At 43.7% G+C, this 15,548-nt stretch overlaps 1 pseudogene; it reads right to left on the bottom strand.

Moving 5' to 3' along the window:
* Positions 1-10,875: 10,875 nt before the first annotated feature.
* Positions 10,876-14,253, bottom strand: LOC100349975 (CLIP-associating protein 1-like; annotated as a pseudogene).
* Positions 14,254-15,548: the final 1,295 nt, after the last annotated feature.

Below are 15,548 nucleotides of genomic sequence, written 5' to 3'. Positions count from 1 at the left end.
GCATCTTATTAATGATCATGACACTCAGCCATTGGAATGTGATCATGAAGGATAAGGAAGACACATGTCTTGTCCAGCACTGAGTTCTCAGAGCATAGCCCATCATGGATGTGCAATAGTATCCATCAAGTGCGTATAAAATGTAGCAAATATAAAGAGCTCCAGATACTGTCTACCACCTCAGCTCTATCAGGAGCAGGCCTAGCGCTTGGCTGAAGTCACTTAATATCCGACAATTTTGGGGTGTGTGTATGTCTGTCTGTCTCTCTCTCCTTACTGGAAAGCCATCTGCATCCACATAGAACTGTGTGATGGAGTTATTTGATGTGGGGGATCATTGTATATAAGTAAAAAATAGCTCCAAGGAGGAAGAGAAGACAGGTCTTAAGGAACTGGGAGAGAGGTGCCGTGCTCAAGGTCATGCTTTGCCAGTGCCTTCCACACAGGTTGGTTCAGGAGACTTTCAAAGTTAAATACACAAGCTGAGCCAGGAACTATCTAGAAACTTAGAGAAGGACAATCAAGGACCACCAGAAGCATGTAGTGAAGCAGAGCCTTGGGACAAACTCCAGCTGGAGAAGTTGAACTGGACGGACACAGGAGGGAGGGCAATTGTCTGGGAGTGTCGGGAGCCATCTGGATGTTGCCTGGAAGGCTGTGATCCACACGCTTTGCTTTAGCGAGCTGATTGGACAATGACAGATGAGTTGTTGACTCAGCATTCTAGAGTGAAGCACCTGGGTTTCCAGGCAGAAGTGGGGAAGATGTGGCTGAAAAGAAATTGTCATCAATTACAAGAAAAAGTACCTGATGTCAAAATTTCCTGAGGTCCCCAAACTGCCTGTTGCACAAAAACACCAGGAAGTTTTAGTCTATTGGGAAATGCATTGTTTCTTTTTTTTATTTATTTTGAGAGATTTTATTTGAGAGGTAGTTACAGACAGTGAGAGGGAGAGACAGAGAGAAAGGTCTTCCGTTGGTTGGTTCACTCCGCAAATGGCCTCAACAGCTGGAGCTATGCCGATCTGAAGCCAGAAGCCAGGTGCTTCTTCCTGGTCTTCCATGTGGGTGCAGGGTCCCAAGCACTTGGGCCATCTTCTACTGCTTTCCCAGGCCATAGCAGAGAGCTGGATTGGAAGAGGAGCAGCTGGGTCAAGAACTGGTGCCCACATGGGATGCCAGCACCGCAGGCAGGATTAAGCTATTGTGCCATGGCAATGGACCCCATTTTGTTTTTAAAGATTTAATTATTTATTTGAAAGTTAGAGTTACACACACAGAGGAGAGGCAGAAAGAGAGAGAGTCTTCCATCTGATGGTTCATTCCCCAGTTGGCTGCAACAGCCAGAGCTCTGCTGATCAGGAGCCAGGAGCTTCTTCCAGGTCTCCCACATGGGTACAGGAGTCCAAGCACTTGGGCCATCTTCTACTGCTTTCCCAGGCCATAGCAGGGAGCTGGATCAGAAATGGAGCAGTCGGTTCTCAAACTGGCACCCATATGGGATACTGGCGCTTCAGGCCAGGTATCCCTGCTGTGCCACAGTGCTGTCCCCCTCCCCCAGTTGTTTCTTAAAAGGAAACATTAGTCTTATGCCAGAAGACTCCATGGAGTGGATAAGCAAATAATGAAAAATATTGAAAACTGTAAAGGATTAAATACTTAATTGTACCTAAAGGAACTTCACCCTAATTGTTAAAAAAGAACCCAAGAAAAAATAGCCTCTTTTGTGTTGCTCTGGAACAAGTTTAGTTCCCACAGCAATCAGGAGGACCACAGCCAGTTGCTAATGTGGAGCTCTTCCAGACATCACAAAGGCAAATGGACTCCTCTTGGAAAGGTAGAAATTGGTCTGGTCCACCCAGTGATAAGTCTTCACCTGTTAGTTCCAGACATTTCCAAACCTGCCAAAGCAGGTATCTGTGATCTCACAGGCATCATTCATTTACATGATTCAAGAGGCCAGGATTTGTTGCTGAAATTGGCTTTAATTCATTCACAGTCCTACATCAATGATAAATGGAGGTTTTTTTTTTTTTTTTTTTTTTTTTTTTGCAAGAAGCTTATAAAATCCAGGCTTATATGATTCTAGGTGGAAAAGAAATTCTGGTGAAGGTTTCTCATGTGAAATTTTAATATGTGGACTTTGATTACTCCAGGAAGATTATAGATTCATTTTTTCCTTTATTAATATTTAACAAATGCTCATTAAATACCTACTATTGACCAAATATATAAGTCTTGGAGATATAGAAATGAATGCGATATGTCTCTGCTTTTAAGTATTTCATATTTCAACAAGATTATCACCTATAAACAAACAACTATGTAGCTCATCATGAATTGCTGATAATAGAAATGCACAGAGGTGCTACAGAAGCAAGTGGAGGAAATGACTAACTGCCTGGGTTCAGGGAAAGGGTTTAGAAAAGACTTGTAGATGACTAGTTATTAATTGACTAGTTATAGTAAAATGGGAGTTCATTGTGTGCATGAGGTGTGATGTGCAGACTCCCAGAGAAATGGGGTCATGGAACATGAACCTGGAAAGACTGAGGCATGATGTATACACATGGGATCCTGGCCACCCTTAGGACCTCACCTTAACTCGTTGACATCTACAGATTCCGTTTCCAAATAAGATGACATTTATAGGTATCAGGGATTAGGATTTCAACATATCTTTGTGGAGGGAAGTGCAAAGTTCAACCCATAATAGCAGGCCTAACAATATTTGGAACTAATTGATTGGATGAGAAATGAACTTGAGGGGATTCCTTGTTATTGGTTTGTGTGGTTAGTGATGTCATTAATGAAGATAAATAAGCCTAGAATCAGGAAAAGCTCTGGGCCATGGAGATGAGGAGTTCAGTTTGCAAATGCTGAGTACAAGGCATAAGAATTTGAGTTTTTCATCAGGAACCATAGCTAAAATCCTAATTTGGTTGTTAACAGTAGAGAGGTTTAAATGTGAGACTATCTACTGGGAAGAGAAGTGGGCTGGGGCAATGACCTCACCAGTGTGGAGGCTGTGTGTTGTTGGCCTCCAGTGAGCCACCCTTCCTAGTTATTCATACCCTTGTATAGTCCCCACCCTTTGCATCTGGCCTGAACAGGTAGTGCTGTGCCAGTGATGTTGTACCCAGTCTAGGACCAAGGTTTAAGAAAGGTCAGTTCTCTCACTGTTTACAACTCTCTCTCTCTCACTGTCTAACTCTGCCTGGCAAAAAAAGGTGGGGGGCAGCTCTCCTGTGGTGAGAGAAGTCAGCTTTTATTCAGAACATCTGAAAGCCCCATAGGAAGCCCAATCTATCCCTGTGAAAAGGCCACAAGGAAGGGGAATGTTGGCCCCTGGCCTAGAGCTGAGGCTGAGCTCCCAGACAGCAGTAACTTCTGGCCACTTGAGTGAGGCCATCCTGGAATTTGGTCTCCAGTCCTTTTTGAGCCATGCCAGGCAACACCATGTGGGGCACACATTTTGGAACTTGAAGCAAAGAAACAGAAGAGTAGCCTTTTAAGCCACTGAGTTTTAGCGTAGTTCAATATGCAGCAATAGTTATTCAAGCTACTGTGTTCCTTGACTGATGAATACCATGGGCCTGTGTATCTCCAGACACACATTTGCCTAAATCTCTGAAACTGTTATTTTTCTTTTGAAGACTCTCCTACAAACAGCTTGAGCCAGAGAAACTTAAAGATTCAGGAAAATGAGAGCCCTTGATGACTGCCATCAGTTTGTTTTATGTTAAAAAATTTATAGGTCAACCAGTGCCGTGGCTCACTAGGCTAATCCTCTGCCTGCAGCGCCAGCACCCCAGGTTCTAGTCCTGGTCAGGGTGCCGGATTCTGTCCCAGTTGCTCCTCTTCCAGTCCAGCTCTCTGCTGTGGCCCGGGAGTGCAGTGGAGGATGGCCCAGGTCCTTGGGCCCTCCACCCACATGGGAGACCAGGAGGAAACACTGGCTCCTGGCTTCAGATCAGCTCAGCGTGCAGGCTGCAACACACCAGCCGCAACACACCGGCTGTAGTGACCACTTGAGGGGTGAACCAACGGAAAAAGGAAGACCTTTCTGTCTGTCTCTCTCACTGTCTAACTCTGCCTGTCAAAAAAAATTTATAGGTCAAGTTTCAAAATCCTGATGTTTTCTTTTAAAATGTTACATCTAAAATGTGTACTGGCTAGGAAATGGAATTATTTGTGTCATTTTTGTTAATGTTCATGTCCTTTAGGTGCCAGAGAAATTATAAAGAATCTTTATAAGAAGCAAATCCAAAAACAAGAGTTTCAAAGGTAGGAGGGGGCTCAAGCTGCTCCATTTACAGAATCTTTTCATGACCTTCTGTTCTGTGTATGTGACTCACCTTTTGTTGTATTTGACTAACATTGCATTCTCTCAGTTCCTATCATTCTTATAGTCCATCATAATGTCTCATCATATCAGTCTTACTTAATCCCGTCAGTGTGTGGCCTTAATGAGAAGAAAAACACATGATAAGGGTTTGATTTAAAATCCTGGCCTCTGAACTAAACTGCTGTTGGAAGGGGAAAACAAAAATCATTGTCCAGAGATGTATTGTCCAAAACTGCAGCCACTGTCCATAGGCAGCTATTAGGAATTTGTGATGTCACTCGTCTTAATTGAGATGTGTTATAAGATTCATACCTGACTTCAAATATCTGGTCAATTTTTATATTGGATATATGTTGAAATAATTTGGATATATTGGGTTAAATATATTAAATTGATTTTGCCTGTTTATTTTGCTATTCTTTTCCCTTCCCCTTCCCTTCTCTTCTTTGACTAGAGAGATTGAGAGATTGAGAGCGCATTCCTAACTGCTGGTTCACTCTGCAAATGCCCACAGCAGCTAACATTGGACCAATCCAAAGTTGGGAGCCAGGAACTCAATCAGGTCTCTAACATGGGTGGCAGGGAGTCAAGTTCTTGAGCCATTACTGCTGTCCTGCAGAGTGCACAGTAGCAGGAAATTGGAATTGAAAGTAGAGCTAGGACTTGAACCCAGACTCTCCAACATGGGATGTGGGCATCCCAAGTGACTTCTTAACCACTGGGTCAAATGCTATTGCCTCTTATTTTTTTTATGTGGCTATTAGGAAATTTCAAGTTATATATATGGTTCATTTTTTTGGCTTACATTATTTTGTATTGAACAGTATTGGTCTCGAATGTTCTAAAGATACATTGTAAATAGGCAGAATCTCACCTTCATGTGGACATTACCACCAAAAAACCTTGAGTTTTCGTGTTGAGCCCTCTTATTGTGGCCTGACAATCTTGGGTAATGTCAATGACTACACCAGGCAATTCTATCCTGATTTAACTATGAACTTCGGCAGGGGCCCCCACATCCTTCTCCTAGGTATTTCTACCTGGCTTTGGGAAACTATTGGAAGCCATCAGAGAGGTACTTTCTCAACTTCCTTTGACAACTTTCAACAAAAATCCTACAAATGTGTTTTTTAAAAAAAAAAAAAACTGCTAAAAAGTAGTTAACTTTCTAAGCAAAAATAATGAAATGGAGAGCTTGTAATGTGTTTTGACATAAGATGTATGATAACAATAGCACACAGACTGGGAAGAGGAAAAAATGGAAGTATTTTGTAAGGTTCTTATAATAACATCACTTGAAGACAGAGAGTGACAAGGTAATGATGTATGTTACAGAAAATTGTAATTCAATAGGGGAAAGAATAGGGGTGTTATTTTTAGCAAACAACGCTGAAACGATTAAGTATACATAGTGAAAAAAATGAACTTGGAGACTTATCTCACACCTATGCGAACATTATCTGAAGATGAGTCATAAATGTCACTTATTACACAATTTTCAGGAGAAAGCTTTGCAACCCTGTAGGCCAAAGTTTCTTAGGTAGAAAAATCACAGAAGAAAGGGTTGAAAAATTAGACCTCATCTGAATAAAGATCTGTGCTTTTTGAAAGCTACCATGAAGAAAACTTACTTTTTCTCAGTCTCTTGGTTTTTATCTAATTTTATATATATATAAATATATATATAAATATAAATATATAAATATATATATATATAAAATCTGATAGCACTCTTGTAGCCTTAGGAAATTCTTAAAATTCAACAACAAAGAGATAATACAGTAAAATCTGGGCAAAATATTTGAATACGTCATGAAAGAAAAGATATGAGTGTCCAATAAGCACATGAGAATATGCTCAACACTAGTCTTCAAACACAAGCTAAAAATCATAATGATGTATTACTTCACAAGAAACTGGCTAAAATTAAAAATGTTCGTGATACCAGGTATTGTCAAGAATGTGGAGAGACCAGAAGTTCTGTAATTACTAACTGGCATTTTTAAAAAATTAAGTTTTATTTGTTGTTTCAAACTCAAAATTTCTTTTGTTATTTTCTTTTATAGCAAATCTTAGCATGTTGCTAACAAAAAGCATGTGTGCATTTGCCATGATGCACCTGAACGTGAGATGGGCAGGCATCAGCCTAGCGGTGAAGCAGCTGGTTTGGGTGCTTATGTTCCACATCAGAATGCCTGGTTCGTTCCTGGTTCTACTCCTGGCTCCAGCTTTCCATCAGTGCAAACCCTGGCAGGCAGTGATGGGGAGTCGAGTCACTGGGGTCCTTATTACCCATGTGGGAGACCTGGATTGAGTTCCTGGACCCTCCCTTGGGTCTGGCCCAGCCCCAGTCATTGCAGGCCTTTGGAGGAGTGAACCAATGGATGCGAGCTCTGTCTCTGCCCCTCAAATATTATTTGAAATGAAAGTGAAACAAAAAAAAATAAATATATAGCCAAGGATGTGGATGTAACATGAAGAAGCCCCTCCAAAAAACACTTGGTTTTTTGAAACTCACCCAATGTAGGGTATGTAAACACACCACTGTGCCAACAAAATTATCTTGGTGGCTGATCCCCTTCTGAGTATTTTTTTTCTTTTTGAAAATATTTTCCATTTCCTTATCTTTGTACTTGGAACCTACCAGCTCCTCTCCTCCAGTTCTTCATACAAGATACAATACCTCATCGTGACCTACAGTCCCCCCACCCCCACACTGTGCCAAGGTGCTCCAGAATCTATCACCTCTGTCTAGCTTTGATTTGGTACCCATTATCTTCACTGTGTCCAAATGTTGCTGTAAATGAAGTCCTGATGGGGTTCCACAGAGTTCTCATTTTTGAGCCTTTAAAGCTTGATCAGTAAAGCAGGGTAGAGCAGAAAAAGTTCAGAGACAGCATCAGTTCCATTAACCCCAAAGGCAGTGGGGAACCATGGATAAGCCATGGAGAAGGAGGGCCCAGGAGGCAGCAGCTGGGAGGGAGGCCGGAAGCCAGACTCACTGACCCTACCCTGGGAAGTGAGGTAGCAAGGTCTGCTGTTTCTCTGAACGTGAGTCCTGTGGGGTAATGGCAGTGAGGTGCAGTCAGGGGTCACAGAACGTGGTGATGGACATGGCCACCCTTCTGATGAGGCAGGAGCAACCTCAAGAAGTCAGGAGGCAGCCTCCGCTTGAGGCCAAGAGACCTATGAAGGGATCATCTCCAAGTTGGGAGACAGAAGACTAGCAAGTGACATTGATGGCTGGCCCTCTGCAGGTGCTGTGGGGACACTGGACAGGGTTCCAGTTCCTTGCTGCCCACCATACGGGACCATGATGACCTTCTGGGAGTCCCAGAGTTCAAGGAGAAAGTGCTTTCTTACTGGACTAAGCAAAAAAAAAATAGCTCAAATCATCTCACCAGGATGCACATTTCTATAATAGAGGAGAAACTCCACAGCACACACGTAGAATATAAAAACAAAGTCCATGAATTAAATATTAACAGTGTATATCAATGAAAATAAGGCCTGGTCTTGCTGTTCTGACCCACAGTGGAATTCAACCACATAAAGCACACCCTGGCGTTCCCTAAACAGCAGCAGTAGAGAATTGTATACCCGCAAGACACCCCTCCACACACCCAGAAGTGACACAGCCTGGCTGCCTTCTTCCTGAGTGTTACAAAGCCTTCATTTTCAGTGCATATTTCCAAATAAAATATCAGGTTTTTTTTTTTTTTCACAACATCCAGCGTCAAATCTGGAGGGTTAGAGAAAAGGGGAGACTTGTGGAAACCAGGGGTAGGAATGCACATGTGGGCTCCCCAACGTTGGCTTTCGGTCCTAAGCTGCAGGGGACTTTGCACTGGAATAGCAAGTGCCTCACGGTAATGAACATCAAAAGTTTTTTTTTTTCTTATGGAATAATTGGTTCCATTTAGAGGCTCAAAAATAGAAGAGTAAGAGATAATAGACATCTTCTTGACTGCATTATGAATTATCACTTGACAATTTTTACTCAAAATGTATTAAGTCTATAGTTAGTTTTATAGGAGCAATCAGACCCTTAAGAGGTTGACAGGGGGCCTGATGGTTTCTCATGTTGAAACTGAGTCCCTGCATAATGCCTTTAATGCACATGCTAGATACTGTCAGGCCTTCCTTCCCCTTCCTTACCTTAAAGTTTGTTTGCAAATCAACCTCTTACTAAAACCAACTTACTAAATGGAGTGTTGCAGCTGGCCCCACAGAGTCCTTGATCATAAGATTCATGAGGTCATTTATCTCCTCTATAAATAACATCTTGATATTTGCTCTTGCCTTGGGTTTTTTCCTAAGAACTTCAGGCTCTGAGCAAGAAGTAGGTACCACCTGACTGACCAAACTCCACTTTGCCACATCAGAATTCCTAAAAGAAGACAATCTTGCTGACCAGTCAAAGGAGGACAACAAGGACTGCTGACCAGCCAGGGACCTGCACCTGAGCTAAATGTGCACCCTCCAATACCAAGTTCAATCTGCATCATTCCCTTGAGGAGCCTGGAGCTAAGTAGTAGCTGCCAGATCCTTACTCTGCAATTTACATGAAACACTCACTCACTTCCACTGCCCTCATGTCAGTGAGGTGGTGTTTCACATTGGGCAAGTGGGCCTGACAATGGAAACAAAATGGGCTCTCCAAGGGTGTTCCAAATCCTCTTTGTCTGCAGTCTGCCACTCATCATAATTACTTTTCCTTCCACAATGACTATTTCAACACACGATTAAGGAAATTCCTGATTTATAAAATTTATTTTTATTTATTTTTTATTTTTTTTGACAGAGTGGACAGTGAGAGAGAGAGACAGAGAGAAAGGTCTTCTTTGCCGTTGGTTCACCCTCCAATGGCCACCACGGCCGGCACGCTGCGGCCGGCACACCGCGCTGATCCGATGGCAGGAGCCAGGAGCCAGGTGCTTTTCCTGGTCTCCCATGGGTGCAGGGCCCAAGCACCTGGGCCATCCTCCACTGCACTCCCGGGCCACAGCAGAGAGCTGGCCTGGAAGAGGGGCAACCAGGACAGAATCCGGCGCCCCGACCGGGACTAGAATCCGGTGTGCCGGCGCTGCTAGGCGGAGGATTAGCCTAGTGAGCCGCGGCGCCGGCCCCTGATTTATAAAATTTCAAGAACTGATTCTGATGCCTAATCCCTCTGTGTTCTTTATTTTGTTTATTTTGAAAGAGATGGAGAAACAGATCATCCAACCGCTGGCTCGCTCTCCATCTGGTGCAATGGCCTGCACTAGGCCAGGCTGAAGCCAGGAGCCAGGAGTTTCTTCTGGGTCTCCCACATGGGTAGCAGGGCCATCCTTTGATGTTTTTCCCAGGCCATTAACAGAGCTGGATCATAAGTGGAGCAACTGGGACTTGAACTGATACCCATATATGATGCTAGTTTCGCAGGCAGTGGCTTTACCCACTATGCCATAACAGTGACCCCCCCCCCCCCCCGCTATTAGCCCCAAATTAAACAGAAAACTGAGATGGTAAAGCTGCAATTTATCAGGCTAATTGAGAATTTTATAATTGAGCAGTTTAGACAGAACTTGCCAGAAGAGAAAATATGATGGCACCAAATCTGAATCACCAAGTACTCTCGAATACTTGTGATGGCTAGAAGAAGCCCCATTCTAATAGTGCATCTGAGGGGCTGCTGCATTGGCTTAGTAGATTGAGCCTCCCCCCATGGTGCAAACATCCTGTGTGGGTGCTAGTTTGAGTTCTGGCTGCTCCACTTCCAATCCAGCTCCCTGCTGGTGTGCTTGGGAGGACGGTGGAGGATGGCCTAGGTGCTTGGGCCCCTGCACCCACAAGGGAGATCTGGAAAAGATTCCTGGCTCCTAGATTTGGATCGCCTAGCACTGGCTGTTGCAGCCATATGCAGAGTTGAACAGCAGATGGAAGACCTCTCTCTTCCCCTATTTTCTTTGGTATAACTCTGCCTCTCAACTAGATAAATCTTTTAAAGAAAATAGTGCATCTAAGTAGTAAAGCAAACAGACAGATGGAGATCTTCTTGGGTTAGGATGGAGCCAAGAACCTGGAACTACATTGGGTCTCCCATGTGGGTAGCAGGAACCCAAGTACTCAAGCCATGATCTGCTTACTCAAGGGTGTACATTGCAAGAAGCTGAACCAGAAATGGAGCAACCACAGTATCCAGGCACTCATATGAGATTTAGGTCTCTCAAGTGACATCTTCACTGCTTAAATGCCCACCAAGAGAACTTTGATTTTTAAGAATAGTACCCCACACATGTGATTTGTGGTCTCAGCTAGCTGTACAAGACATACTTAGTATGGCCCTTCTTGTTTCCTATTCCTCTGATTTTGTAAGATGATTCTAATACAGGTCTTCTTTTACATTGAATACCAATAAGATTATAAACAAAACCTGGAATTAACAATCATGATGTAATAAACATTTGCAGGCCTTCTTGTACAGATTCGGCAGCTGATCAAGGGGCTGGGGAGAGTTCTAGGAGGCATCACTGATGGTTACTAGTTCACACAGAGACAGGTGCTGCCCTTAGCTGCATGCAGAGTTGGGAGGAGGAGCTGTTGGTTCCCTAGGCCCTCTTTCTATGTACATTTAGTAGCTTCATCTTGCTCCCTGCGAGCTGTGTGAGGTGATGTTCCACATCCTCTCTGATGATGCAATAAATGATCACTAAGCAAAACCTGCTAGCCTCATACACTAGTTTTGGTGTTTTCATAACCATATAGCAAGTTCAGAATGATGTCTGTCAGGAGCTACAGCCAGGATCCCTTGAGTAGGAAGAGAAATGTGGGGGGGCAGGAGGAGAGGGAGAGAATGAGAGCCTGAATACCTGCAATGGGGGGGCAGAGCTGAGCCTGAGGCCAAAGCCAAGAGCTGAAAACTCAATCTACTCAATCTACATTGCCTTAATGAGTGCCAGGAAACCAATTACTTGCTTGACAAGCACTGGATGCCTCCCAATATCTGCATTAGCAGGAAGTTGGAATCAGAAATAGAGTGGGCATAGAACCCTAGTAGTTCAATGTGGGATGCAGGCATCTTAACCTGCACCTTAACTCTTACATTAAATCCCTATCTTCAGTCTGCCTCTTGATGGCTGTGTTGTTGATGGGATAGTCAGCCCTCTGGATGCTAGGGCAGAGCACTTCAATACATTGATCCGGGAGTCAGCTAGTGTGGATGTAGTCGCCTTGAAGGCTGCCACCTCCTTATGAGTCTGAACATTTACTTTAAATCTTGCTGTTTGTTTCTTAGGATTTTCCATAAAACTCTCAATGCTATTGTCTGAATAAAATGTTCTTTGTCTCCCAGTGTCTCCAGCAGCAACAGCAGCAGGATGGTCTTGGAGTGCTCCTCTGCATGCCTTGGCTGTCTTCCCGCATGATCCTGAGCAGCCCCAGCCCAGCGCCTTTCCTCTCCTCCAGCTCTCCTTGTTGTGGGACAGCTCCATCAGAACGCCAGCTATCAGCTCAGAATGGCTGTTGAGTACATACTGAAACTGCTCCACATCATCATCAAACGTGGCTTCCTTCAGGGCTGTTTTGTCATAGTCTGAGTAGGGATATGGACTGTAGTCTGATGTACATGACCCAGGCGAGGCACGAGGAGCTGAGTGTTGGTGAGGGAGTTTTTATCATCCCGAGTTGTCCTGCCTCCTTCCACTTCCCAGAAACCCCAGCCCTCAGTTGGTTGGAGGAGCTCCTCCATCATGGGGCAGAATATCACAATCCTCTCTGCCGTCTTCTTTAATTGGCTCATTTAGATTCTCTTGGCTTCCAAAACTAAACTTCTCAATGGCTTTTATCACTCCATGCAAAGAACTATCAGTGTCTTCCTAGCCAGGTTCTCTGCATCATACCCCAGGATGCTTTGAGACAGCCCCTGTGGGAACAGCTGGTGGGTGAGGTCAAGGGGCTGGTCCTGCTGCTTGGAGATCCCATCCCTGTGTTGCTGGAATTCTCGGGGTGGTTATGCAGGAGTTTGGCAGCACCATCCTGTAATGCTTTAGGCAGGAAACACAGTAACATGGTAAATTCAGGAGTGTTCAGTTTAAACAGATTAGCACAATTTTGCTGCCTTTTCATGTGAACTGTCTAGTTCTGTTGTTCGAGTCATGATTCTAGAAACAGCAAGCCTTGTCTCACTAGTGTTTCCAAAATCTGTTAGATCTGTATCTCTGACCATTTTTGTAATATATTTCACAATTACAACTTTGATCCTGGGATTTAGAGTTTGATCCACAATAAATCTTACCAAATATTCAATTGCTCATCAAATGGAATGGAGTCCCTGGGACATCTAGAGCTGTCTGAACTTTTGCTTGCACAGATTCCAATAGATTTGCTCCCATTTTGTTAAGTAGTCATGTGTGCAGAGCAAAAAGCCATTCCTGAAAGTAATCTTTACAAATTATTATAAAATCCAGAAGACTGTCTAAAAACATGCAGAAAATTCTCCTACTACGAGGGTTGGCAAATACCTAGCTGAAGATCTCACACGGTCTCTTCAGTCCCACTTGACTCAGTGTCCTTTTGTTCTTCAATAAGTTCTGGGGGCTCAGAATCCCCCTGTGCTCTCTTGACCAGTCGGAACTAGCACAGGGGCTGATAACCTGGGCTACACCTTTAGTCTGCTTCAGATAATGGGAAACGCCACTGTGAAGCGAACACAAACGCTGGTAGAATCACAGTAAGTAAAGCCAGGTTATGAAGAAAGGATTCTTGTGCACAACTGCCTGAAAGTAACTATCAAAAAAGACTGCCACAAATACATTATGCAGAAGCCACCACTATCTAATACAAAAAGTGCTTCATCAAGGACATCCGTCTGGCAACTGTCTATTCAACTTTGGAGTAATGTCACCTGCTTATTAATCATTGTGGCCAAAGATGATCATTTCAAAATGCCTGTTGTAGTCTCCCTCATTTTTGTCTTTAACAGCTATTCCTTGCCTCAATCTCTTTGAATAACTGCCTGGTTTTCTATGGCATGCATTTTCCTATTGCAAGGCTCTGCCATTCCATTACCATGCTATCCCCAAATGAATATCATTATTCTTCAGAGTCTCTATTGCTTTGATTGTTTTTCATCTTGTTATTCAGGTTGACAGCACCATTCCTGTAGCAAAGAGGCCTTAGGGCCAACATTTGAAGCATCACTTCAGGCTTCATTATCAGAATACATTGCACATGGCTCACATCCTCTTCACAGGCTTCTTCAAAGCATAAGCAATAGAAACTTCAAGGTCTGTACTTGTGCTCAAAACTTGCATAGCTTTCATGAAAGTGGATATTCTTCCTAGCTGATCAGCCCCAAATTGGTCTAATAGTATTAAGTTTGGACATGTTTCTTGGCTATATCCCTTAGTCCTGAGAAACTTGCTTCACTTTTCTGAAGACAATGTCACAGGCATGTGAGGAACCCACAACAAGTCCAATACCACCACAGTCACTTCCCAACAATTTCCCTGGGGCCCTTAACCAGCTTCCTGCACCCACAGCATTAACAGGTCCAGATTGCTGAGATTGTGAAACCACGTTGGTGCGACCGCAGCCCCAGTTATCTAAGAGTATGAAGATGACGTTGATGGCACTTCCAGAGATTTGCCATCCCTTGTGGATCTGCACTAAGATTATATATGACCATGGAGGCAAAGCACCTGCAGAACTGAAAGTGTTGCCCCTGAAAGAGACTTGAAACTGACTGCCACATTCACAACTGGGGACCCGCGCTGCAGGGACCTGTCATAGACACAGAATTGGTACTAACTGTAGAAGCTCTAGACATGGTGCTTCTAGTTGAACTTCTTTTTGCCAGAGAGTAGGGTACCAAGACTCTTTTGGGAGCTATAAAGGGAGCAGTTAGACTGAGGCAGATACACCATGCTGAGTTTGGCAGATGGGACTGCACAGCTTTCTGCTACAGGTGCTCTAAGGTGTGGTGTAAGTGCTTTGCTTTGCTGAAGTGACTTTGGAAACCTCAAAACATTTTCTAATTTCCATGCTTGCTTCAGAATTGGCCTCACGTACTCCTCTCTTTACTGACAAGTGGCATTCTAGTGAATGTGTTTGCCATTCTAGCAAAAGAAAATCTAAATTTTAGAACAGTACCTTCCAACTATGATAGATCAAGAGGAACAATTGCTTATGACAGGTATTAGCCTGGGGATGTGTGTGTGACAAATTATTAAACAGTTGCAACATCAATGTGATCATAATTTTGGTACAATTTGGAATAAATTTAAAACTGATTGGCATAATGGATTCAGCTCTGTGGTCAAATGTACTTCTCATAAATAATGTCATAAGTCTCAACATGGCACACACCTCCTACAGCTACCTGAGACTGAATATTTTTAGAAGAGTTTTTTTTATTTTTTGACAGGCAGAGTGGACAGAGAGAGAGAGACAGAGAAAAAGGTCCTCCTTTGCCGTTGGTTCACCCTCCAATGGCCGCCACGGCCAGCACGTTGTGGCCGGCGCACTGCGCTGATCCGATGGCAGGAGCCAGGTGCTTCTCCTGGTCTCCCATGGGGTGCAGGGCCCAAGGACTTGGGCCATCCTCCACTGCACTCCCGGGCCACAGCAGAGAGCTGGCCTGGAAGAGGGGCAACCGGGACAGAATCTGGCGCCCCGACCGGGACTAGAACCCGGTGTGCCGGCACCACAAGGCAGAGGATTAGCCTAGTGAGCCGCGGCACCGGCCAGCAGAGAGTTTAAAGACTCCATCCAAATGGTAAAAATGTTGAAAAGAGGTATCACAATTGGTAGCATCAGCCAAAAGTAAGGATCCAATTATTTTTTTAAACTTTTATTTAATACAAATTTCAAAAGTACAACTTTTGGATTATGGCGGCTTTTCCCCCCATAACCACCTCCCACCCACAACCATCCCATCTCCTGCTCCCTCTCTCATCCCATATACTAAGTAAAGATTTCAACAGTTTGCACCCACACAGATACATAAAGTATAAAGTACTGTTTGAGTCCTAGTTTTACCATTAATTTGCATAGTACAACACATTAAGGACAGAAATTCAACCTGGGGAGTAAGTGCAAAGTGACTCCTGTTGTTGATTTAACAATTAACACTCTTATTTATGATGTCATTAATCACCTAAGGCTCTTGTCATGAGCTGCCAAGGCTATGTAAACCTCTTGAGTTCACAAATCAATCTTT

This window comes from Oryctolagus cuniculus, chromosome 1 (assembly GCF_964237555.1).
Source record: "Oryctolagus cuniculus chromosome 1, mOryCun1.1, whole genome shotgun sequence".
NCBI classification, from domain to species: domain Eukaryota; kingdom Metazoa; phylum Chordata; class Mammalia; order Lagomorpha; family Leporidae; genus Oryctolagus; species Oryctolagus cuniculus.
This window is presented reverse-complemented; position numbering and strand designations above follow the sequence as displayed.